The following is a 26,969-nucleotide window of genomic DNA, read 5'->3' on the forward strand; positions in this document are numbered from 1 at the left end:
GTCAGAATAATGGACAAAAATTCAAGAGTATAATAATAGGGGCATGCTATAGACATAATTCAGACACTGAGCAAAATAATCTGTTATACAATGACATTACAAATGCGTGTAGCAAAGGAGAAGCCATACTAATGGGCGATTTCAACTTTCCCCATATAAAATGTGAAAACCCTGTGGGGAGCATGACAGACTAAATTGAAATGGTGGAAATGACAAATGACTGCTTCCTAACGTAATTTGTCAAGACACCAACTAGAGGGGAGGCATGCCTTGATTTAGTCTTTTCAAATAGTGAGGACAGAATAACTAAAAGAGGGGGCAGATAACCATTGGCAAACTCAGACCACAACATGGTCTCATTTGAAGTGCGTTTTAAAACCAAAAAGTAATGACTAAAGCTAAGGTTTACAATTTTAGAAAGGCAAACTATGAAGGAATGAAACAGAGACTAACAGAAGTAGATTGGAGTAAAATAGAGAAAACATCCACAGAAAAAGGATGGCTATTTTTAAAAAATATAGTACAAGAGGCGCAAAACAATTACATCCCAAAAGTAGACAAATCAAAATCTAAAACAAAATGGCCAAAATGGTTTAATAGATCAATTAAAAATATTTACATTTAAAAGGGACCAAGAACAAAGTACACAGAAAGAGTACTTGGAACTGCAAACACAAGTCAAAAAGGAAGTTAGAAAGGACAATAGAGAGATAGAAGTGAGCTTTGCTAAGGGGGCTAAAACCAATTCCAAAAAGTTTTCCAATATTATAACAGCAAGAGAACATTCAAAGAGGAGGTAACATGTCTAAGCGATACACATGGCAAAATCATAGATGAAGAGAAAAAAATAGCAAATATATTAAATTATTACTTTTCACAAGTTTTTACAAAGGAGGATACAGACAACATGCCCCACATGTCGACCTGTTTCTATCCAGTTTTAAATAACTTTAGCATAACAGAGGCAGAAGTGTTAAAGGGACTAGGAGCTCTTAAAATAAACAAATCCCCTGGGCCGGATGAGATACTCCCAATAGTATTCAAAAAAATTAATCTGATTCAAGCATTCCAAATTCTAAAAGGTATTGATAATTTCGACCCAAGGGACTTTTTCGACCTGAAAAAAGAAACAAGGACCAGGGGTCACAAATGGAGATTAGATAAAGGGGCATTCAGAAAATATGAGGCACTTTTTTACACAGAGAATCGTGGGAGTCTGAAACCAACTCCCCAGTAATGTTGTTGAAGCTGACACCCTGGGATCCTTCAGGAAGCTGCTTGATGAGATTTTGGGATCAATAAGCTACTAACAACCAAACGAGCACGACGGGCCGAATGGCCTCCTCTCGTTTGTAACCTTTCTTATGTTCTTAATCTTATACTGCAGGCATATCTGTTGATGTCATAGTGAACTCCACTCGGGTCACGTGTGCGGCTATGTTGTTGATCTCTAATTTATTTAGGTGCTATCTTTGGATTAGGGGTTGTTTCAGAACAGAAAAAAACAAGCTTTAGAGCAAAGGACAAATTGTATGGCATCTTTAAATCAGAGCTTGAAAGTGACTGGTTTGGATGGGAATCGGAAGTATAAAGCAACTTGATGTATTGTGTGATTTCTTTACAAGCTGCATCTCCCTGTTTGAAATTCAGTTTCAATCACGGTGGGACAGCAAAGCAGTATAATAAGCATATATTATACATACGTATTAATATGCATTGAGAAAAATGTATATTAAAAAGAAGTAAGACATCCGATTTTCTTTTTTTAGATTCTGACAGTCTGACAGATAGAAAAAGATGAATAGATGAGTTGACAGACATTTAATTTAATTGGAAGAAAGATTTTACTGGAATGAGGAAGTCTGCTAAATACCTGGCAGTTAGGATTCATCAAGCAAGGTCCAAGCCAGGTAAAGGCAGATATAGAAACATTGGAGCATCATACTATTCAGAATGATGGCAAACATCAAAAACTGCTAAGGCAAATTTACAAAAAAAATGATTTAAATGGTATTCGAAGCGATGTATCCTTTCATAGTGAGGGATCGGTGGAGACGAGAACAGAATCGTTGAGCAATCCGTTAAATGCTGCTAGGATACCCAATTGGAATCCTCTGCTTTCAATGGGCTCCCTACAATCACATTAAAACTGCGGGGAGAAAGTGGCGGATTAATCTTGCTTTTGTGCAGAGTGCTATCGCTGTCTCCCAGGGGCTGGAGCCAGTCCCAGGGTGCATTGCGGGGAGTTGGATGGGCTGAGCTTAAGTAACCTGGGGGTCGTTGTGTGCCTTTTTCAAGACACTCAGTATGGGGGTTGCTTTGTCTGCAGGGGGAAATCCTGTCATACCCTGGCCGAAGCCTGCACTTGGATTGGTTTACTAATAAAATCTAATTTCAGAATTTCCCTGGGATACGAGAAATATTTTTTTCTTCTTAGTGTGTGCGCATTTTGCGTGGGAGGGTGTTTTGCGTAGGGGGTCCAGCTTCCTAAACCCTAACGCAAGACAGTGACATAATTTGCTCTCCCACACACTGAACCAAAATAAAGGCTGAACTGAATTAGAATCAATGTTGGGAACACATCTGACGATAATTCATTGGCATGCTCCCAGTACAGAATGACTGGGGGTGAGCCATATGTTGCCTGTTTTACCCCAGTCAAAATCACTGAATATCTTGCTTTCCCTGGGCCTGAATAGATATCTGATATGTACAGTACACTGGGAGTGTTAAACAAGCTTTTAAAATCAATTTGCTTACCTTTCATTTGCACTGACAACATTATCACTTATGAAAAGATCCTTTAGTGCTTTTTTAAATTTAATTTTGGATATTTTAAGTGCATCTCTTTAGGATGAAACATGTCTGTTGATTCCTGGTTCCTAATCACTTCCTGTACTGTCAGACAATTTCTGAGCAAATTGACCTACAGAACAGGAAGCGATTAGGTTCCAGGAAGCAACAGTAATGTTTTATTTTTTATTTTTTTTGTACTCTTAATTTGTTTATTTGTTGGGACCGGTACAACCTTTGTAACCTTATATTTCATCAACAAAGAACCCCAAAAAACGTGTATAAAACAGAAAAAGCTTTTAAGAAATTTACAAACTGATCATAAATTTGGTTTCTACAGCTGGTATCAGCATGCATTTGACATTATGGTTCAGATTATAGGTCGATTCGCTTTACCGGAGTTTGGATTTATTGTGCACAATAAAAACACCCTTTTACACACCTGTCTGCTTAGATATTCATCTTTTTCTGTCTTCTTCTTTCACACACACCCACTATGCACACACACTTATGTTTACCCATCATCTACCAGCATGTCACAGATGAACAGATAGCTAGGTACTCTGTCGATGGATAAACAGTTAAATAGAGACAGAAACAGACAACAGAGCTGGACTGAAAATTAGAAACACCTTCTATATCTACAGTAGGATACTGTAATAAACTGTCACTTGCATGCCTGATTCCTTTGTTATGCAAATAGAATCCAGGAATAGTATGAGTTATTCTGCTACAGATTTCAACTCCTAATAAAACATACCAGGTATTGTATTCCTCCAGAACAATTTACATGTATTTTGTTCTCAATTGCTAAAGCACAATTATCAACACATTTAACACCAAAGTAGTTCAAGCAAAACTACCCACACGTTTCTTATGTGAGTGACTCCTCTTCAAAATCAACAATCAACGCTGTTTTATTTCAACAAAGATTCCTCACTTGGGAATGTGCATATTATTTAACAAACGTGTTGTGTCTCATGCATAAGTGGTCTTTATAAGTCCTAAAATAAAAACCCAACGCGTCCTGGCTGTGGAAAGTCACCGGTCTTTGCTAGGGAATCTGGAGGGAGCGTCACATTGGCCTTGGCGCTCCCGCGAATTAGGGAGGCAAAACCGGCAAGGACTGTTTTTCTTCATCACACAACAGAGGACCCTACTTGCCAGTAGTCTGGTTAACTCAAGTGGACACCTGCAGGGCTGACCTTTGTCCTCCAGAGGCCGGTAGCTTGCTGACATATGCTCTTGAGTTCCTGGGTGTAGAAGAGGAAGCTTGCTTGGTCGTGGATCTGAGGACGTCCACTGAACCTTCAGTTCTCCTGAGCTGTGTGGGGAATTGCTTATTGAACTCTCTATCTAACCCAGTCCTGTAAACCAACACTCTTTTGCCTACCTTTGAACAGTTTAAACATTGTTTGTTGACCCAGAAGCCACTGGGTGCAAAACAAACAATTACATTGCTGGAGCTGTTGTCTGGCATCCTCTGGAGGCCGGTGTTTGCTGCGTCACGTTGGTCAGAGAGTGGGTTGCAGAGGGAAGGTAGGAATTGGCTTTAGAAAGCCCACAGTGTTGAGCACAATCATTGCAAAGAGCAGGGTTGTGAAGGAGGCTACAGAACAGTGATTCTCATGTGGCATGATTCATCACAGCAGCAGCGCTATGGGTTTGCACTCATTTAGAAAATCGAAATCTGTTATCCCCAGGGGGTTTCAAAGACTATAGAAATGTATTGAACAACATACAGTACAACAGAGGAGACACTCAAGCCAGTAGATAACATGCTCAATACTGTTCACACAGGTGACGTATTTAGCCATAGTTCTATAGATTTTTTTCAGTACTTGCATAATAAAATGGTTGGTGTGTCCTTGAGATACAGCTAGGAGTGTTTTCTGCGTTAGTTATTGCAATTCATGACATAAGTTAAATTCTGCCTTTGTAACTGATTTATATATATATATATATATATATATATATATATATATATATATATATATATATATAATCAGTGACAATACATCATATATTATATGTACACAAAAGGTTTAAATAATAATAATACTATAATAATATATTTCTTTTATATAGTGCCTTTCTTTAAAAGAAACCCCAAAAAACATAAATATACATAAAACAATACAATAAAAACTATGCTTGCAATAAGTCAATGTATAAAAATGAGTCTTGAGGCGTGATTTAAAGACAGACTGAGTCCCTGATAGACCTTGGAAGGATGTTCTAGAGACGAGGGGCCAAAGAGCAATCTCCCATAGTTCATCATTTTGTTCTTGGCATGGAAAGGAGATCATTTTTAGGTGATCGCAACTTGTGTTGGGGAATCTAGCAGCAAAGCATATCCTTGGTGTAAGATGGACCCAGGCTATTCAAGGCCTTGAAGGTCAGCAGCAAGATCTTAAAATCAATTCTATATTTAACTGGTAACCAGTGGCCAGATGCTAAAACTGGGGTTGTATGGTCACGCTGTCTTTTTCTTGTTAAAACTCGAGCAGCAGAATTTTGAATGTACTGCAACCTATTAAGAACTTTAGTGGAAACACCCGCAAACAAGGCATCACAGTAGTCAATTCTCATGAAATGAAGGAAAGTATCAATTTCTCTGCATAAAACATTGACAAAGATGATCTAAGGCGAGCGATATTTGGTAGATGAAAAAAGATACTCTACAGATATTTCAAACGTGGGCCTCAAAAGACAAAGTAGACTCAGATTTTTAACTTCAGACGTAGGACGAGTGTCTGCTACAAAATTAATTACAATTTTTTATTTTTATTTCAGGACGTTTTGGACAAAAACCTTTCTTCACAGCTACACTGCTTCTTCTACACAGCTGAAGAAGGGCTTTTGTCCAAAAAGTCCTGAAATAAATTGTGTACATACAAGAAAAACATTTTTATTTTTTCATTTTTGTACATTGCAGTTATAGCTCCTTTCAAATATATATATACAGTGCCTTGCGAAAGTATTCGGCCCCCTTGAACTTTGCGACCTTTTGCCACATTTCAGGCTTCAAACATAAAGATATGAAACTGTAATTTTTTGTGAAGAATCAACAACAAGTGGGACACAATCATGAAGTGGAACGAAATTTATTGGATATTTCAAACTTTTTTAACAAATAAAAAACTGAAAAATTGGGCGTGCAAAATTATTCAGCCCCTTTACTTTCAGTGCAGCAAACTCTCTCCAGAAGTTCAGTGAGGATCTCTGAATGATCCAATGTTGACCTAAATGACTAATGATGATAAATAGAATCCACCTGTGTGTAATCAAGTCTCCGTATAAATGCACCTGCACTGTGATAGTCTCAGAGGTCCGTTTAAAGCGCAGAGAGCATCATGAAGAACAAGGAACACACCAGGCAGGTCCGAGATACTGTTGTGGAGAAGTTTAAAGTCGGATTTGGATACAAAAAGATTTCCCAAGCTTTAAACATCCCAAGGAGCACTGTGCAAGCGATAATATTGAAATGGAAGGAGTATCAGACCACTGCAAATCTACCAAGACCTGGCCGTCCCTCTAAACTTTCAGCTCATACAAGGAGAAGACTGATCAGAGATGCAGCCAAGAGGCCCATGATCACTCTGGATGAACTGCAGAGATCTACAGCTGAGGTGGGAGACTCTGTCCATAGGACAACAATCAGTCGTATACTGCACAAATCTGGCCTTCATGGAAGAGTGGCAAGAAGAAAGCCATTTCTTAAAGATATCCATAAAAAGTGTCGTTTACAGTTTGCCACAAGCCACCTGGGAGACACACCAAACATGTGGAAGAAGGTGCTCTGGTCAGATGAAACCAAAATCGAACTTTTTGGCAACAATGCAAAACGTTATGTTTGGCGTAAAAGCAACACAGCTCATCACCCTGAACACACCATCGCCACTGTCAAACATGGTGGTGGCAGCATCATGGTTTGGGCCTGCTTTTCTTCAGCAGGGACAGGGAAGATGGTTAAAATTGATGGGAAGATGGATGGAGCCAAATACAGGACCATTCTGGAAGAAAACCTGATGGAGTCTGCAAAAGACCTGAGACTGGGACGGAGATTTGTCTTCCAACAAGACAATGATCCAAAACATAAAGCAAAATCTACAATGGAATGGTTCACAAATAAACATATCCAGGTGTTAGAATGGCCAAGTCAAAGTCCAGACCTGAATCCAATTGAGAATCTGTGGAAAGAACTGAAAACTGCTGTTCACAAATGCTCTCCATCCAACCTCACTGAGCTCGAGCTGTTTTGCAAGGAGGAATGGGCAAAAATTTCAGTCTCTCGATGTGCAAAACTGATAGAGACATACCCCAAGCGACTTACAGCTGTAATCGCAGCAAAAGGTGGCGCTACAAAGTATTAACTTAAGGGGGCTGAATAATTTTGCACGCCCAATTTTTCAGTTTTTTATTTGTTAAAAAAGTTTGAAATATCCAATAAATTTCGTTCCACTTCATGATTGTGTCCCACTTGTTGTTGATTCTTCACAAAAAATTACAGTTTCATATCTTTATGTTTGAAGCCTGAAATGTGGCAAAAGGTCGCAAAGTTCAAGGGGGCCGAATACTTTCGCAAGGCACTGTATATATATATATATATATATATATATATATATATACACTGTATATTAACACAGTGCATATTAAATCATCTTGGTTATCAAACATATATAGTAAATGGTGGGAAAAGTTATATTAAACATCTGAACTAAATTATATCAAATATATAGGAATGACCAAAAAATTTTCAACACCTGCAGAATGTAGCAGACACTCGTCTGAAAATGGGTTGTCTCTTACTTACTGATTTGCAAAGACGTCTTGCAAGTAGTCTGTGATATATAAAAGCTGTACCTCCGATTTGCAGGTCTGTTTCTGTTATAAGTGGTGACATAACAGATCTGAAAGACTTTGATAGGGGGCTGTTAGACAGCAGAAATGAAGGCTGTAGGTATCTCTGGGCCATTTTGGAGAACAGACTTGTCTGCAGATTTACATACACAATGTCCTTAAAGAAATTCGAGGGGATAACTAAGGAATCATCAGGGATTCCTCCAGAAGAACTGAAGTCCTTGCAGACTGGTCAGAGGTCTGAAATGTCCTCAGACGACATTCCTCCCAAACACACAAGAGCCTAGTAGAGGCAGTACTGTACCGCTCCCTGGGCCCCAGACAGTATATGCAAGGTGGATGCAAACTAGCCTGCATAACCACCCTGCACCTCTGAATGGCATTGCTTTTACTAGGTGAGCCTCAGAGCTTCCAAAAGAGGGCGACTCTGTAGGTTATTATTTGATTGTATGTACATTGACAGGTTCTTAATTAAACTAGAATGATGTTCCTCTGCTCCAATAGTTTGGACCATCATTCTAGTTGATGATACTTGGGACCAGGGGTCATGGGTGTGTTCAGAGAACGTTTGCTTAGCTGAATGCACCACAGGTTCTGGTAGCTAAACAGTACATCAGTCAAATAACACAGTGTAACACATTTATTTTATTTTTTTTGGTTCCTGGGTAGTAAGTGTTATTTCCTAATTGCTTATTCCTCAAAAGTATAGAAAATGGCTATTATTCCCCACAAACTTTGCTTTTGTGACCAGGACAGTGATATTTTGAAATTTACCTATTTTCCAGAACATTCCAGATAGATTCAGTGCTGAGTAAACTTGGAATAACTTCTAGAACTTTCTAGAACTGTCCAGTAATATAAATAGTAGTATAAATACAGGGGCCTTAAGCCCACCAGTTCAGTTTAGTTCCAGCTGCCTAAGTGGATACATATCTGCATTTTTCTGAGATGGCATCAAGGTCATAGGAGACTTCAAAATGGTGGCATTCCTGATGGGTCTCCAAGGCGGTTTTACCAAGTTTCCCTGCTATCTTTGCCTTTGGGACAGCAGGGACACCAAGGCGCACTACCACAGGCTGGACTGGCCACAGCAGACCGAGTTCTCCGTGGGGAGGAACAACGTCAAGTGGGAGCCACTGGTGGACCCCCGGAAGGTGCTGATGCCACCACTGCACATCAAATTGGGCCTTATGAAACAATTTGTCAGAGCTCTAGATAAGGAGTCGGCAGCCTTCAAGTACCTTCAAGACTTCTTCCCTAAGCTGTCTGAGGCAAAGGTCAAAGCCGGTGTCTTCGTCGGACCACAGATAAAGAAGATCCTGGAGTGCAATGAATTCCCCAAGAAGCTCACTAGTAAGGAGAAAGCGGCTTGGAACAGCTTTGTTGCATTGGTTCGGGGCTTCCTGGGCAATCACAAGGCTGAAAACTATGTGGAGCTAGTTGAGACTCTGGTGAAGAACTACGGCACAATGGGCTGTAGGATGTCCCTCAAAGTCCATATCCTTGATGCTCATCTTGATAAATTCAAGGAGAACATGGGAGCGTACTCGGAGGAGCAAGGCGAGCGCTTCCACCAGGATATACTGGACTTTGAACGCCGCTACCAAGGACAGTATAACGAGAACATGATGGGAGACTACATTTGGGGGCTGATTCGTGAAAGTGATTTACAGTATAATCGTAAATCTCGAAAAACTACTCACTTCTAAATCTTTTGTAGTCATTTTTGTATTACTTTAGTATAAATACATGTTAATTTGGATTCATATGTTGTTTTTTTCTGACTATGTGAACGAAAAGACACAAATTCGCCCGTTTTTTCTCATTGGAAATAGGTCAATTTCAAAATATCACTGTCCTGGTCACAAAAGCAAAGTTTGTGGGGAATAATAGCCATTTTCTATACTTTTGAGGCATAAGCAATTAGGAAATAACACTTACTACCCAGGAAAAAAAACTGTGTTACATAGTGTAATCCATACAATTGCAGATGAATGCACTGTCATTTCCTTTCTTTTAGTGGTGAGACTGCCTAAATGGAGGCCAAAAAGTTCTAAAATGAATGACTGAGACTTAGCATGTTTGCTATTTCTTCCAGCAGTTGGTTGCCACCTGAGAGAAACAAATTATTAATTACATAAATAAATAACAGTGAAAGTGAGAGTGTGTGTTGCTGACAGATGTTATTTTCTTCCAGAGACATTAGCATGCCAGCCTCCCCCTGTTTTCGTTTGCAAGCGAAGCAAACACGCAACACAAAACGAAATGCGGTGACTCGTGACTGACTGCATTTTTGCGGTTTTGTGGTTGCCGGAGCAACGTTACCCTAGAGCTGTTGCACTGCTTTGCTTTCGTTCTTTCTTTCTTTCTCGACTCGTATCACCCAGCCGTTCTCGCGAGAGTCCGGCGGGGGCGTTGTAGTGCAGTGACCTCATCCCTCCAGCAGCTGCAGCGAGAGGCGGAGCTGCAACTTAGTTTGTAACTAACTCCTTTCAACTTCCAACTGCACCAAGAGACGCTCGTTTTTGCTGGAATATTAAACTGGACTTTTAGTTTCACGGGGAAGAAGCAGCAGGAGAAGACAAAGACACCGGGATACAGACGGTGATGGTGATAAACAAAAAAAGACAGATCCCCGTTCTGTTACACTGAGAGGAGCGAAGTGCAGACAAGGAACGTTATTACTAGGTTTGGGGTTTTTACATGCGAAACGATTTGGGAGAGAGTGAGCCAACAAGGTGAGTTAAGGATATTGTTCTTCTGCTGGGTAATGTCTTCCGGCGGTGGCTGGAGCTGTATATCATGTGTGATGGTATGGTGTTTTGTGTTCGACGCACTGCACAGAGGGGGCGAAATTGGGATGTAAACGCGAGCGAACTCGTGGGAAAATATCCAGCAGGAATCCGGGGACAGGTCCCTGGTTTGATTATTCATACACACACAGTGAATTATTGTTTTCACCCGAGGCAGTGGAATTTATACGGGAGCTGGGGAACAAAGTTAGATTTGCTACGCTATGCTAACCTATGCCTGGCTATGGTTAGCTCGGCTTGAATGAATTCAGAATTTGAGGTATGTTTTTGTGTCTGAACTGTACATATTGGTTGGTGGTTAATGCTGTTGTTATTTTATTATATTAGAATTCTAAACTATTGTCACGATGTTATTGTTTATTTTAATCACCGCAATGTAATTCTTTATCATTTTATTTTAATCTAATTTTGAAAATCGAACTGACTTTTAGACGTCCACAGAATTTCATTTAAAACACGCATTTACCGTAAATTCATTCTATCTCTGGTGGAAAACAGTAATGCTAAAAACATCTTTTAATTGCAGCTTTATCCAATCCAAGTTTGGCATTAGTACATTTTTGTGTCGTTAAAATCATTTTGGAATTTGTAAAGCCGCCAAAAAAGGTATTATTAATAATATCAAACCTGACTGTTAAATGTACAGCAGTATCTGTGTATGGAGTTGTTATTGCATAACATATCGAGGACCTGCGCAGTTAGTGTTTAATGCGAGTCAAACTTGTACTCATGGAAATGCATTCATTAAAAATAAGTTAAACAAATTAACCTTTTGTCATTGCTGGTTCCATTCTCGTATTTTAAATTAAGTTGTCGAATCATTATTTATTAACATTTATGAAACCATTTACGTCTGCGTCGAACTCACACCACTAATATCACGAACACCCTCTATTCTGAGCTGTGTTAACATTTTCAAGATGAAAGTTTTGAAGGACAGACAAAATCAAAAGTAGGTATTGATACTGCAACTTTCAGGCTACACATTCTCAACTCCCGAATCGATATATTGGGGACAAATTCGTCAAAATAAGTTTAATAGTCATGTGAAACACTGAGGTCCTTTTTACCTAATTTGGGTTATAGGTAAAGAAATGTGCAGAACATATTACTATGTAAGCAATAAGACCCGACAGGGTGGGCTGTATTTGAAAAATACCGGACCGACCAAGGGCGTAATGAGGGCCCAAAGCCTCAGGCGGGGAAGGCCTTATATAGCCCCTGGCAGGTCCGATATTTCCCAATACCGCCCACCCAGGAGGGTCGCCTTGTGCTTAGAAAATGGGCAGCTGTTAAAAAACACAAAACAAAACAGTAACAAGTTTTGTGTTTTAAACCTTTAACATTAGGTGGTTCAAGTATATCTGTCCAGGTGAACAGGCTCTTATGGGTACTTTTATATTTCCTGTTAATCTATTGAAAGTTAATATACTCCCCCTGTCAAGGGTATTGGCCAATGAGATGCCAGGAAATAAAGACCATTTTCTAAGTATATATTAACAGTGGTAATCGACAGTAAAAACCAGTAATATTGTTTAATGCTATATTTCTTAAATTTAAGATTGAAAGCATAAAAATAAATGGATGTTCTACCAAGTGGACTAAGACTTGAGAATTCAAATAAATAATCTATACTATTAGGTAATAAATAAAGATGCAATTCCATCGATTATTATTTATTTCTTAGCAGACGCCCTTATCCAGGGCGACTTACAATCGTAAGCAAATACATTTCACCTGTGACTTGTAAACCTCCCCGGTCAAAGACTGGAATTTCAGTGCTCGAAGGAACGGATTGAAAAGTGTTAATTCAGCTTTTGCCTTTGAGTCTTTTGTGGACGTAGGTGTTTTGGATTTGAAGTACTAGTATTAGTCATACACTCACTGTAGGTTCAGAACAGTCAGTAACACTGTGATGGAGGTGTATATATAGCTTGTGAATACCCAGGTCCCAGAGGTCTGAAACTGTACTCGAAATTGAAAAGCCAGAAGCAAAAACATTTTATCTGGATATTCTTTCTGTGGGCTGGGCTGCAGACTCTGTTATATAGGAGGCACTGTAGTAGGGCTATTATATTAGCCAAAGTACAGGGCCTTTACAGTCGCCTTCACAATTCTTCATGACGCCAGGAAACCGAGGACGACAAGATGTAGCAAATGACCTTGTCTTGTTCCTTTCCCCATTTTAACCAGACTTCTCACAGTGGAACAATGTGCCATTTCACGTGCAGTGCAGGGCTCCCTGCGTAAGCACTGGCCATTATAAAGAAGTCATCGGGGGTCGGTGTACAGCAGTTCCCTTGAAAATGTTTCACGGATGATTAATTCACACCACTAATAAAGCTGTGTCCGCACAATCGTGCTCAGTTTCACACTGTAATATCATTCCTTTCGTAACTGTTTTGAGAACGACACCTTTTTTTTCTTTTACAGTATACAGCAAGTGCATTAGAAAGCTATTGACGTGCTACTTTTTCATATTCTCTGTGATCTGTACACAAACTTCCTCCACTAGGATATTGGTTGCTGTGTAAAAGGAGTGCAACTGCTCCTATTTTCAGAAATATGAAAGAGATAGTTAAGAGAAAAAAAACAAAAAAACTATCAAATATTGATGGTATCTTTTTTTTTTAAGCCCTCTCCACCCATAAATACTGATCCTGGTTCCCCAACAGGTTCTAAGTTTAAATCCACTTCTCTCAATGCAGTTACAAAATTAAACGACTGCACCAGTTTGGTGCCATTGATTAATAACCCTGGAACTGTAATAAAGTGATTGTTGTAAATGTGTGCTGGTGCTGTATACTGAAGCCAGGATAGTTACAGTACCAGCTGATTTTCAATGCTACAGTGGGTTGCATAACCGCCACAGTGTGTTCTTTTGCTTACAGTTGCCAAATATCAATTTGTAAATAGCAAGATAGGGCATTGCATGCAGTTTCACTGATAAACTTAGATAATGTTTTGATGTATGCGTCTCATAAAAATGGTATTATTTAATCTATTTCCTCTAGCTGTATGTAATGAGAAATGGAATCAAGTTCTGCAACAGTATACCCTGTGGTAGTTCCATTAAAGGTGGAACACCTTCCATAGTAAATATTTCATTTTTGGCTATCACTTGTAGGGAAAATTCCCATCTTATAGACACATGTCCTTTGTTTCTAGAGTATATGTTTTGTATAAAAATAAATGTATGTTTAATCAATAAGAACTTCAAAGCATGATTTTTTTAAGTCAACGACTTTCAAGGCTTCTGATACTGAAGCAAGCCGAGATGAGATAAACTCTTGCCCTGTGCTTGCCAAAGCCAAACCTGACTTGAGTACTTACATTTTATTTATATGTAAACAAGCTTTCAGTGCACTGAGGCTTCAAAACCGACTACACTTAAAACATTTACAGAGTTCTGTCAGTAACGATGTAATATAAAATTAGACCAATCAGTATCATGGCCATCCTAACCAACAGCCCACTATGCTGTGCACATAATAGCATGTCCTAAGAAATGACTATTGAAGTTTTCAGGACATTTGGGGAAGTGGTTCCCAAGATATAACCTCAGTAGGCGAACCAATGAGGTGCCAGCTGCAAATCCAACTGGAACCATCGACCGCTAAAAAAGGTGCCTATAATATGAAATCAGATTGTTTTATAACTTATTAATTAATTAATTTCCTTATTTTATTTATCTGCATGGCTTTATATTGAAGTTTTAACATGTTCACTGAGTTTAAGAATTTAATGTTAACATATAGGCTAGGTAACGTCATTAATTTGCAGAGTCACTGTGATACCTCAAAGAAAATGTGCTGATAAAGAACCTTGTAGAACACACGCGGGGTTGTACAGCAGTTCAAAGTAACATTGCAGTTAAAATGGAAGGCTCTTTTAATGCCTACCCCATTACCATTAAAGACTGTACTGTATTTATCAAGATTGCTCATTACTTCAAGGTAATGTTGCATTTTACCCATGAAAATACATTTTACTCTTAAAATTCAAGGGTAAATTACTCCCAGACCCAGAACCTTATCTGGAGCGCTGGACGCACTGACAGTTGCCTCCATACTGTTTTGCAACACAAGTTGTATAAGAATGTTAACAAGATTTGTCACAATTGGATAAGGAGAACCTTGCAACATGGAGGCAGTACTGTATTAATTGATATGCATCCTGTGCAGGGAATGGAAACAGTGCCAGCATGAAAGCTGCTGATGGATTGTCCCAATTTAGTCTAAATTACTGGGGGTGCTGGCAGTTTGCCTAAATACTGGGTTTGAACACACTACAGATTTCTTTTCATCTCCCACCACTGCAGTCCGCTCAGATAGGAAGCAATGGCAACAGCAGACATGGGATGTGTTTCAGGAATGCAGAAGGCAGTTTGTGCAAAAAACACCAGTCTTCTCAAAACAATCTGTTTGTGAGTGTGTCATGTCACTTTTAGCCTGTGATCTCACTTACAGTACACACAGGGAAGCACACTGCTGCTGTCTACTTTGATGTGAAATCAAACAAACCAAGCTGACTGAGATGACACATTTGCATATTCATCAAATATGTGTATCTAAGTATTGAGGATCTATGCGCTTGCCCAATATTTAAGGATTGGTAAGATGAGGGGCAGGCTGTGCTTTAATATGCACCTTCCCTAGAGACTTTTCTAGCTATCTTATAGGGGTTGCCAGGGAACAGCAATTCAGTGTGTTGCAGGTTTGTGCTAAACACATGTCTCTTGAAGTAAACACTTTTTTGCACACTGACTTGAAAGGGGACAGGAGGAAGAACAGCAGTATGATTATGGTAAGGGGAGTTCAAACCAAGACACACACCTTTAGTACTTCCTGTTAAATTCACAATGGCTTTTCTTTGAGACCCATTACAGTATACAACTGTGTAATAACCAGACAATCCAGGGGGAAACTCTGGGAATATAAAAGCAACATTGTTGATCAGGTGTCAGACCGAAGCAGCGCAAATCTGTGATATCAGCTCATCCCATTCGTTTCAGTGGAACTCATTTTCTGCCTGGGTCAACATAAATAGACTTGCGGTGGCGGTGGTTGTTATGTGTGTTGATTTGTGATTGTCATACATGACTACATGCTTCAAGTCTGGAAACAGGTGGATAATATTACGTTAAGTCACTAAGTGTAAAAGATGTAGAGTTACTTTAACTTTGGGACTATAGCCGCCCTTTTCTGGACCGGACTCAAACTCAGCTTGCAGGATGCAAGGCCTCGGCCTAAACTAGTAAGCCACCTGGTCCCCTCAGGGATGGGATTTGGAAGTGAGGGAGGTAATTGAAGTGTAAATGTTGGAATTCAGCTGAAAGTCTGCTTGTGTGTGGGTTTAATGCTCCCTAGAGCGCTTTTAAATAGAAGATTTCTTCTGGTGGAATAATGTTTAGCTAAAATGCTGCCAATATTTGCTGGAGTTGTTAATATACTGTGTGTTTTATTTATAGTTTGCTGATATCTGCAACATAGCTGTTGACCAAAAGCAGTTTTAATAGCATGCCAGATAAAAAGGGATTTTGTTCCATTGTACCACATCTGCTACCCTAGCGTGCTGGATAAGTGACTGTCTGGCTCCAAATATGTGCCTTGCTTTATTGTGCATCATGATTGCTTGAATAGGCTTTGGAATAGATAACTGTCTCTCTACTGTGTCTGTCCAGAGAGCTGATCAAGTAGCGTGTCCGTGTGAAACATCAGTGGTTTGGTCACTCTAGTGCTGAGCAGCAACATGGAAGGTAGAGTAGCTCAGTGGTTAGAGAAAGAGCTGGACTGTAGTGTGCAAGGCAGTTGGTTTGTGTAGCTCAATGGTCAGAGAAAGCTCTGGGCTGCAGTGTGCAAGGCAGTGGGTTTGTGTAGCTCAGTGGTTAGAGAAAGCTCTGGGCTGCAGTGTGCAAGGCAGTGGGTTTGTGTAGCTCAGTGGTTAGAGAAAGCTCTGGGCTGCAATGTGAACATCAGTCGGTTTGTGTAGCTCACTGATTGGAGAATGCACCAGGCTGCAGTGTGGAAGGTAGTTGGTTTGTGTAATTTGGTGGTTTAGAGAAAGCACTGGGCTGCAGGGTGGAAGGTAGTGGGTTTGAGTAGCTCAGTGGTTCGAGAAAGAGCTGGGCTGCAGGGTGGAAGGTAGTTGGGTTGTGTAATTTGGTGGTTTAGAGGACGCACTGGGCAGCAGTCAGATTCTTGCCCTCATACTTCCAGTAGATGAAGGCTGTAAACCGAGTATTTGATGTTTAATTGGAAAGACTAAGACAGTTGTGTGTGAAATTACCCATGTCAGCCCCTTGAACATAATAGGGCTTGCTTGAAAAATAACTTTAAACACTGGCTGCTGGTTTCACAGACCCTTTGGTTACATGGGAAGAAGCAATTACTGTGATCCTTGCTGTTGCTTCATGGCAAATATACTGTGACCTTTTTTTTCTTTGTTTTACATAATTGACTAGTACAGTACATATCAAAGTTAACCTCGCAATTCTGTGCTCATGAAAAAGTGAAATAGCCAACCCACAGCTATTTGGGGAAGTTTGACTATTTGCTAACAAATTGAGCAGATTAGTTAGAATTAAAGGGGCTATTCCAAACTACAGAAGATCAAGGTAAGGTAGCCCAACATCTGTTCTCACCAGGTGCATAATGTCTCTGTTATATAGGTTGACAGACTTTGTAATCTCAGCATCAATCAGAAATTATACTCGGCCCTTCAATTATAGCAGGTGGGATGGCTCCGCTTTACTGGGGAAGTTATAGAAATCATTCGGTCCATCAAAGCGTGTCTGATTCCCAGAAGCTCAATGATCTCAGAATATGTACTGGTGACAAAGGCTTGGATAGACAGGACTTTAAACCACCTGTTATTTCTTAAACCTGTTTTCTTTCTCTTTGAAACCCTAAACCCCCCTTCCTTCACTTGAGAGAAGACTTGGCATACTGGGAGTATCTACCTGATACTGTAAAGTGAACAATTGAACTGGGCAGGATTCAGCAAAAGCTTTAAAAGTTTGTCTCATTTGAAAAGCCACAAGCTTAGTATCCTTAATGCAAAAATCTAAAGCCACACATCTGATGAAACCAAGAGGGAATAAATTGGATAGTGAATTGAAAGAGACACAGACGGGTGCCAATACATGCATCACAGAATGTACTGCGTTGTGAACTTCATTTAGAAATGCTGGGACACAAATATGCACTGTTCAGAGGCACAAATTACAAGGTTTGTCTGACAAATGAATAATTTATTTAGATATTGGCATACAAAAAATATAGGTCCTATGAATTTATATATATATGTGTGTGTGTATGTGTGTGTGTGTATATATATATATATATATATATATATATATATATATATATATATATATAAATATAAATATAAAAACTTTCAGCCCTTCAGTATACTTATTACAATTACCATTAAGACACTGATCTGCTACAGTGCATATATCATATTTTTTCCACCCAATTAAAAATGGCTCTTGAAAGATCAGGGAAAGTACAGTCAGTTAAGTGCCAGGAGAACTTTGAGCGCACCTCAGTCCTGACCTGTTGTTTTAGCTGTGGGCGGTTCTCCAGCACAGACTACCAGTGGAGCTGAATGGTGTTTTTTGTTTTGTTTTGTGGTGTGGATTATGTTAATGTCTGTTGGAGCTGGGCTGGCCTTCAGAATCATTTCATTTGCAACCTGAGCAGCCAGATTTAAACCAGGTCTCCAGAGTTACATGGTCTGAGAGGCTAGTGAATTAGCCAGCTGCTCCAAGTCCCCCTACTGATGCATTTGAATTTTGAAAGCGTACTGTAAAAACCTGTACATTTTGCTTTGGTGTTTCTGCTTTAACCAACAATTCAGATTTATTGTCTGATTTTCTGTTGTAAGTATTGTCGAGGACACAGTTGGAAACTGAGTGAAGACAGACTTATGACGGAGAGTAGGACTACCTACGTTCTGCTGAATCATTGGGCTCCTTTGAGAACCCGCAAAGATTTATGATCAACCAGTTACTAGAAAACAGATGAGCATTGATGGTCTGACTGACCTTCTCTTGTTCATAACGTTTCATGTGGTGCTTGCCTCAGGATGTCTTTATTCAGCTAGTATTGTGAATATCATCGAGCCACTGGCGGAGAGAGCTTATTGCATCACCAGAGCAATTTATCATCTACACTACTGCTGGAATGCCTCTGTCTAGTAAGCCCGATAGCACAGAACTCCGAGTAACAACTGACTTTTTGTACACACACTACTGCTACAATGAGGTCATTTGTTTTAACAGTGGAGTGGAGAGCTAATCTGTGCAAATACAAAGTACAATTGAACCCTACCTTTCAACTTGCTCATTTACTTTAAGCAAACATTTGCTGACGAGACTGTTTGCATTAATTGTTTCTTTTTTGTTTGCCAAAGCTGGTCCAGTTTGTGCATGTGATTCCGGTGGGTGGGGATGGGAGTGAGGGGGCAGAGGTTACCTTTTTAAGGATTTACAGTCGGTCTTTAGGGGGCAGGGTTGCTTAATAATGCACCAGAATACCTCTGAGTCAGTATTATAATGCAATACAAAAACAAACCATGGAGACGTTTACATTTTAAAAGGTTGGAGCCCTGATTCGGAAATAAGTCCTTTTAACTAAAGGACTCGGACTCCCTTAATTTAGATGGGACTGACAGGAATCAAATCATTGACCTACATGCATGTGAAATGGGAAAGCCTGTCTGAGGCACCTCCAGTATAAATGGTTTGTAAGCATGACGGGACCTTGGTTATCCTGAGCCATGGTAACTTTTATTGAAAGTATCTTAGTGGTTAGTGTGTGGCTTCAGAGTGGAAGGGACGGGGGGTGGCACAGCAGCTCCGTGGTTAGAACAGCTGTGTGTAAAGTACTGTAGATTGGGTACAAGCAGTAATTCAGTACTTAGAGGGATTGGCTTCAGTGCAGGTGGTATTTAAAGGCTTAAAGCTAAAAAACTGACATATCCCCATGTTAAATTTCTTATCTATGCTATACTTTCTAATTAGGGCTTCTGTTCGGTTTTTATTTAATTTCAGTTCTTATTTAATTTCGGTTCTTATTTTTAGCTATTTGAGTTTTATGTAATCCTTTTTTTTGGGGGGGTGTTAGCTTTTTAATACTGTATGAAACTATTGTTTTCGGTTGCTTTCCAAAATCCTTGGGTGCTATTTTCTGTCAATATGTATGTAACTCGACAGTACTTGAGTCTCCAATAGAAATGTAGGAATTTGCTGCCATTCAGTAGTTGGGATGGGTTTAAAGTAATCAGAAAGAATCAATGATAGACACAAGTCATGAAGGAGGGACATTGCCCAGCTGCACTGGGAAAGGTATTTATTTCGTGTAGTAGGTCAACATGAATTGAGTAATAACCATTTCCAGTTATTTTCCTGTGCTTTCTGGTGTTTATTGGCTATACACAGATTTCATTATTTTTTTTATCGGGGGGTGCTTTATCGGTTTTTATCTTTTTTTTTTTTTTAATGAAAATCAGAAGCTCCATTTATAATGCATACCTTAGCATGGTAACTTCAAAAAAAATGATGGCCCCTAAACTAGGGGCCATTCCCTATGTTTCTAGTAGGAGAGGCAGCAATTGGGACTCCAGGCAACCTGGATTCAAAGCTACAAGCTTAAACAAATACAGATTTCCCGTGGAGTGTTAATTCTGAACCAGAGGGAGAAGCAGAGGACGGAGCCCTGCATTTCAAGTTAACATTTACTAAACTGATTCATTAGCTTTTAAGTCCTTTACTTTTAAATAGGTCAGTGGCGCTGTAAGAGCGCTTGGCTGATGAACAGATTGTTCATAACAGCAGGATTTAAAAGTTGCAGTTGACTTTTAACGTGTGGGCGGGGAGCTTCAGCAGGAAGGATGAAGTGAACGCTGTTGCTGTGTTGCTCATAGAGACAGACCTGGAACTTTCAAAGAACCCCAAAACAGAGTGAGAAAAACAGAAGGGATGAGATTTATAAATACATCCTAAGCCTGTTATTATGCGGAGATGTCATGATGACATTGGAGCAGAAAGAAGCAGCTTAGTCACTCTCAGACTACAAAGCAGTAATTTAGAAGTCCAAAAATGTGCTGCTGTGCCATAGTGGTGCAATCGGCACTCTAATTTCATATTTGATTATCGTATAGACATTTAGCAATGATACGATGCATTGACGTTTTATTTTTCAAAATAAAGAACAAGTGTTTTTTTTAACAGAAGATCCAATAACTGAAAATGCTATTGTGCATAATAGTTAAACAAAAAGGCACAACTTACATTCAAATTAGAACACTTCCGATTTATAAAAAAAGAAATATAAAGGACTTGAGTTAACAACTGAAAATATGCATGTGTCTGCATCAGGTGTCCCTTTGGCATTTGTAATAATAATAAAAAATACTATATTTTAACAGAAGTCATTTCTGTCTGAACTATGGTTGTTCATTACTGCTAACATTTTATGTCCAAAAGCAAAGCAAAACATTTTAATTAATCTCACAAATCCTGACTAATTTAACTATCGTACTAAATTCGGCTTCTTTTTATATACTATTGCCATGTAATCCAAGCACAAGATGCTTTGAAACAAAAGGTAAATCAGTAGATGTATTGCCTTAATTTTTAAATAAAGAATACATGAATACAATATGCCTACTTCTGATTTGGCTTGTCCACCACGAATTTAGAGGCCTAAAGTGTGTATCCTAGCAACGTGCTGATCTACCTTACTAGCACTAAAAGAAGCACACTCACACACTCAGTTTTAATGCTAACAGACAACAGGAGACTTCAAACTGGGTTCTAGTTTGATGCATCAATTCACCAATATGTCGGGAAGCTCTGTAAATGTAAGGACAGATGATCAATAATCGATGCATCGATTAAATGTTGCACCCTTACTGCGCCACTTAATTTATCCTCTAACCCTGAAGGAACAGTGCTGTGTGAGCAGTTTGAACACCATGATGCTACACTTGATGGATCCACTGAGTTGTTTCATGAATAACTAACAATGTACATTTCTATTCCTGTGGAAGTTTTGTTTGTACAGACTTCATTAAAATGTATTATGTGTGAAATAAAATCTTGAGTATGATTACTGATGTTAATCTAACCTGTTTTCAACGTCTTTGCTGTGAAGAGTAAAAACTTCTCTGCCAATCAATCTCTGCTGTGACTTTGATTGACATGTAACAACGTGTCTTAGGTGGTTTTATATAAACTGAAGTTTTCAGTTTGAGGTAATTGTTTAATATTTGCAGGGCTGTAAACTCTGCATTCATCAGCTTCACAGCGACTGTATTACTGTAGTTCTCCTTACATTACCTCCCCCTGGGGATGTGTTTTTTTTCTTTCCACAAAATTGCCCCCCTGTGGCAGGGGTTTATTTTACAAACTTACTTGTTCAGAATTCTCTGTTTACAGCCTCTAAGTGATTAGCCTGCTTTTAAATCAAAATAACTACCTGTGATTCAAATTTAGATTTTAAAATTAAAAATCAGTGATATACAGTAGTAGGTACATTTTCCAAGAATACATATTTTTGCAGTATTTTGGCCTGACTGCTTATAATTTGCAGATGTCTCCTTGATCTCTTCATCGGCAGTGACGACGTGGCAAAACAAGTAAAGTCTTCAGTACATTGTGTCCTGAACTGATAGTATATTGATAAGCTTTAACATCCTAATATAACGAAAGCTCCTGTTAAAATCGGCCTAATCCTTGTTCTTTGTTTCCCAAAAATCCAATGCACTAATCCAGGGGTTTTCAACCGAGGGTAGACGCAGGAGAAATGCACAAATAGAAATAAAAATAAAAGAAAATAATGATCTTGAATTGATTTCTTTTTTTTAAAACTGTATTTTATATTATCTTTAAACCACTGTGCATAAATATTTCTTTGTTTAGCAGCTCCGTATCCTTATACACTTTTTTTTTTTTTTTTTTTTTCTTGTAAGAAACTTGTAATTTTTCTTCTATTTACTTCTTGCACTCAACTCCTGGTCCAAGCTGTTGTTCTTTTTAGATTGGATTACTGTAACCGTTGTTGCTCCCTACTTCGGCTGTTTGCCCTCTTGAATTTATTCAAAATTCTGCTGCTTGTCTGGTATTCCCCAGCCCTACTACTCTCACACTACTCCTCTGCTTCGCACTCTCCACTGGCTATCTATCTCTGCTTGCATCCATTTAAGACCCTTGCTCTTGCCTGTCGCTCTGTTAATCATACTGCCCCTTCCTATCTCCAATCCCTTGTGTCTCCTTATATTCTCTCTCACCCTCTCCGCTCATCCTCTACTGGCTGACTTGTTATGCCTTCTCTTCACTCTCCTTCCTCCCGTGCTTGCTCTTTCTTCCCTTAGACCCCTGTGGTGGAACCAGCTACCGGTTATCAGGACTGTTCAGTCTTTTACTGCTTTCTGCTGTCTTCTCAAAACCCACTTATTCAACCTTTTATTTGTGAATTCCTATTTATTATTCCTATCATCTTTTTGTGTTGTCCTATATTTATATTTTGTATATTGTATGTTTGTTCATTTATTTCCTGTAACTTCTATAATTTTATATTTTGTTTAATTTCTGGATAAAAGAGAATCTCATGGGGCAGAAAAAAGGTAAGCACATCATTCTGAAATGCCTCGCTTAAACAGTAACCAACTTGCTGGAATGTTGTGTAGTGATTTTTATATAGATTGTATATATATATATATATATATATATATATATATATATATATTTTTTTTTTATGTGACTTTTATGTGGAATGTAATAAATGAGAACCAAAACAGCAAGGTTTTTTTACCCTTCATTTTACAACGGCATTTCCACGTTTGTTTTATTAATTAAATTTCAGTTTATTTGCTTGTATAACTACAGTGTCACATGTAAACCTCATGTTATTACTTTATGAAAACACGTCTATAGCCACTGTTTACTGTGAAGAAACAGCAATGAAAAAAAAAGTAAAGTAAAAATAAATTAAAACTGTGGTGTCAACTTTATGTACTATTTATTTCTGGAATAAACCAAACAATGTTTATCTTGAGCTTCTATTTGGCTTCCTTTGTTTTGTAGTGAATTCACTGGGGTAAAGTAAGGCCTACACAACGTATTCTTTACTCCTGGGATATGTTTCGACTTGAATGTGTTACCTAGTGTAACGTCTTGCTGTAAAATAAAGGTGCGCACACACAGGGTCCATGCCCCCCTACCCCTGCTGCTATGCTGTCTCTGCCTGCGTTCAGAGCAATATAATGGCTTTTATTACTTTTGGAATTGTATTACTTCATGCCCCTGCTGATGTTTTTTAATGGCACAGCTCTGCAGAAAGATCTCTCATCGTGGAGGGCAGTCATGAGTGCTTTTTAATTAAATGTAGGTTAAAAAAAGAAAAATCTGGAGCCCTACATTTGCTTACTGAATTAGAGCACCAGAATGTAGTCACAATAATTTCTCTTTTTTTTTTTTTTTTTTTTCTCCTTACATTCCTCAAGGCTGTTAGCTTTTATTAGGTTAATTTAATTTAAAATGAAATGTTGTTTGAGGCAGGCACACGTACGACCCAGTTACAGAATTTATTAGTATAGAAAAATATCCATATTTAACATTGGTCCATTTTAAAGGGGATTCATAGAGGATGCACCATGAATATTGATAGACTGTGTGCTAGAATGAGGATAGCCAAATAACAAGTACAAAAGAAAGTATGTTTAACAACTTTGCAATGTTGTGGACCCGTGCGATTTGCCAGGTCATTCTGGCCTTGGGATTTAGATGAATGCAAGACAGATTCCACAATGAGCTCCGGTAAGAAAAATGTTGACATTATTATTATTATGATTATTATTATGATTTGTTTATTTAGCAGACGCCTTTATCCAGGTGACTTACAGAGACTAGGGTGTGTAAACTATGCATCAGCTGCAGAGTCACTTACAACTACGTCTCACCCGAAAGACGGAGCACAAGGAGGTTAAGTGACTTGTTCAGGGTCACACAATGAGTCAGTGGCTGAGGTGGGATTTGAACCGGGGACCTCTTGGTTACAAGCCTGTTTCTTTAACCACTGGACCACACAGCCTCCTAAACATTGAATATGATCCTGGATATCTCAAGCCTTATAGTATGAGTTGTACTTTTTCAATATAAGAAACCATTACGACTTGCTTACATTGTAAGGTAGAAAACATATCCAGTGGTATTTACTCTTAAGGTGCTTATGAATGTACTCTTAAATGTGTACTGGGCATAAACAACATATATATTTAACTTTTCAGAACTTTTTTTAGTCCATTACTTTTTTTCATGTGTTGCAGGTTCTGGGATTCTCACAGTACCTGCCAGGTCATGCCATGTTCTTGTCGGGGGGGTTTGCTGTGAGAAGCAGGGTCGGCAGATGTGTAGATGTTGTTCAGAGAGATTGACACTGTGTAATGTGGGTGACTGCGTTTCCCAGTCTGGTGCTGCTGCTGCTGCTCTCGCACCATACTGTCACTGCTCGTATGTTCATGGGCATATACACCGACCACAGCACTCCTTAATTGCTCCTTACTGCAAGCCTGCAGTAACAAATAGGTTCCGGTAAAGCGGGTTCACAGAAAGCTATTGTTTTTAAAGGAAAAATTCTGATGGTTGGACAATACAGCTTTACGCTTGTGAGCTGATAACCTTGAATCAGAGAAGCTGATTCATCTCCCACTCTGTGAGGGACATGCATGCTGGAGCACACCCATGTAATGAGCTTTAAGTGCCAGGCAGACAGGCTGTAATTTCTGTTTCTTTTTTAGCAGGTGACCCTGCTGTGAAAATGTGTTAGTAGCGAGACACAAAGACAGAGAGGTAGAGAGAGTGATCTAGAAAAGCAGAGTTCCTTTAACCCTGGAACTCTGTGTACCTGATATCATAAGCAGTGTGTCCCCCTGAATCGGGATAGCCGAGGATTGGAAGCTCACACTAGTCCTTCACACAATCCTGGATTTCAGATCTACTCGTGTTTTAAGTATATTATTGATACCAGCTGCAAGCAATCGGGCCCCTGCTAAATCTACTGTGAACGGATCACACTTATCACAGCATGAATAAGTCTCACCTGCAGTCGGAAGGTTTGCCATTCGGAATTGTTCATGCAGCAAATAGGGCAGGATAATTGTGAGTTTCTAATCCTGCTGATATGGCAACTTGGTCCCTCTGGAAGTACTGTAATCCAGCTACTCTGGTCAAGTGCAGTTTGGTGATCTCACCCTAGCTACTAATGTGCATATGGTAGTGCGTTCCACATTACAAAACCAGAACAGATTTCAGCACTGCTTTCTTCTTGAGAGAGGCCCTGGACTGAATGGCACCCCTTATCTGTTAGAGATTGAGCTGTGCTTTATGCTTGCAGAGCCGTGAGGCTGTTGGTTCTCCTTCTATGTGAAAAAGAAATAAACCGAAGTTTGTATATCGCTATTATATTATAAAGAAACAATCAAAGTGTTGGAGGCTTATACAGTAATGGCATTTTGTCTTTATTGTAACAGTTTTGTTGATGGCTAAGAGGTTAACAGGATTGCTCTGTAGTGTGATTGGTTGCACGCTCAGTTATTTAAGTGCCTACCAATTCAATGCAATTTGATTGATTTATTCATTTTCCAAGTTGTTGGTACTTTCTCAGCCTGCCTGCCTTTCCAATTAAATGTTGATTGCTGCACTAAAATACAATTAGTTTTTTCAGGCTTGCTCTTTCTTGAACTGCAGGAGACCCTGGTGACATTATAATATGGTCTCCCCAACAGTGCTTCACTATAAAACTGGATATCGCTGTTCCTGAGCATGCTATTGAATTCCCTACACATCCAGAACAGTCTGGCCTCCCTTTTTTTTATTTTTTATTTAATAAACTCAAATGGCACGAATCATTGTGACGTGCTGTGAGAAAGCTCAGCCACGATATCTGTTCATCGGAGAGATTTTTGTCATAACAGGTCACATCAAATTAGAAAGGACGTGTTGATCCAACATAAGTATTGCCTAAGGCACTTCCTCCCTTTACCTTTCATTAACTCATAAATATTCCTTTCAGATAAGCTCAGTTCTATATTTTTTGTGGTGTTTGTTTACAGTATATGTAGGCTGTTCACACGCAGTCAGTTTGCTCACCAGTTTTGCACCAGACTGCAGTATGGTATGTTTGCGGTGCCATGCGAGATTACTGTATCAGACACCACTCAGCTCTTCATTTACATGACCCTGCCTTACCAGGAGAAACGGAGGCGGCAGCCATACTGTCAACACCCTGACATTTCAGCTAGGTTGTGTCACCATGCACATGTAGATCTACTTTTTAGAATAGGTTATGTTGAAATTCGGGAGGTTGGATTCTGTTTTAATTTTCTAAACGTTTTAATGTTAGGATTAAACACGTTTTAAACAGTTAAGCTTTAACATATTGGGAATTGTTCTAAGCCATCCATTAGAGTGCTGTTCATTTTTATGATGTACTA

At 39.2% G+C, this 26,969-nt stretch overlaps 1 protein-coding gene across 4 annotated transcripts in view; it reads left to right on the top strand.

The window, feature by feature from the left end:
* The first annotated feature begins 9,947 nt into the window (after positions 1–9,947).
* LOC117419717 (signal-induced proliferation-associated 1-like protein 1) overlaps positions 9,948–26,969 on the top strand; it is a 95,005-nt gene continuing 77,983 nt past the window's right edge. For 2 of the 4 annotated variants that reach the window (XM_058991334.1, XM_058991332.1), the window contains exon 1: positions 9,949–10,394. The gene's annotated coding sequence lies outside the window, so the exon portion shown is untranslated. Of the gene's footprint in view, positions 10,395–10,447; positions 10,729–26,969 lie in introns of those variants that run through there. The other 2 variants (XM_058991336.1, XM_058991333.1) reach the window with 2 other exon arrangements.

Source organism: Acipenser ruthenus, chromosome 18, assembly GCF_902713425.1.
Source record: "Acipenser ruthenus chromosome 18, fAciRut3.2 maternal haplotype, whole genome shotgun sequence".
In the NCBI taxonomy this organism is placed as follows: domain Eukaryota; kingdom Metazoa; phylum Chordata; class Actinopteri; order Acipenseriformes; family Acipenseridae; genus Acipenser; species Acipenser ruthenus.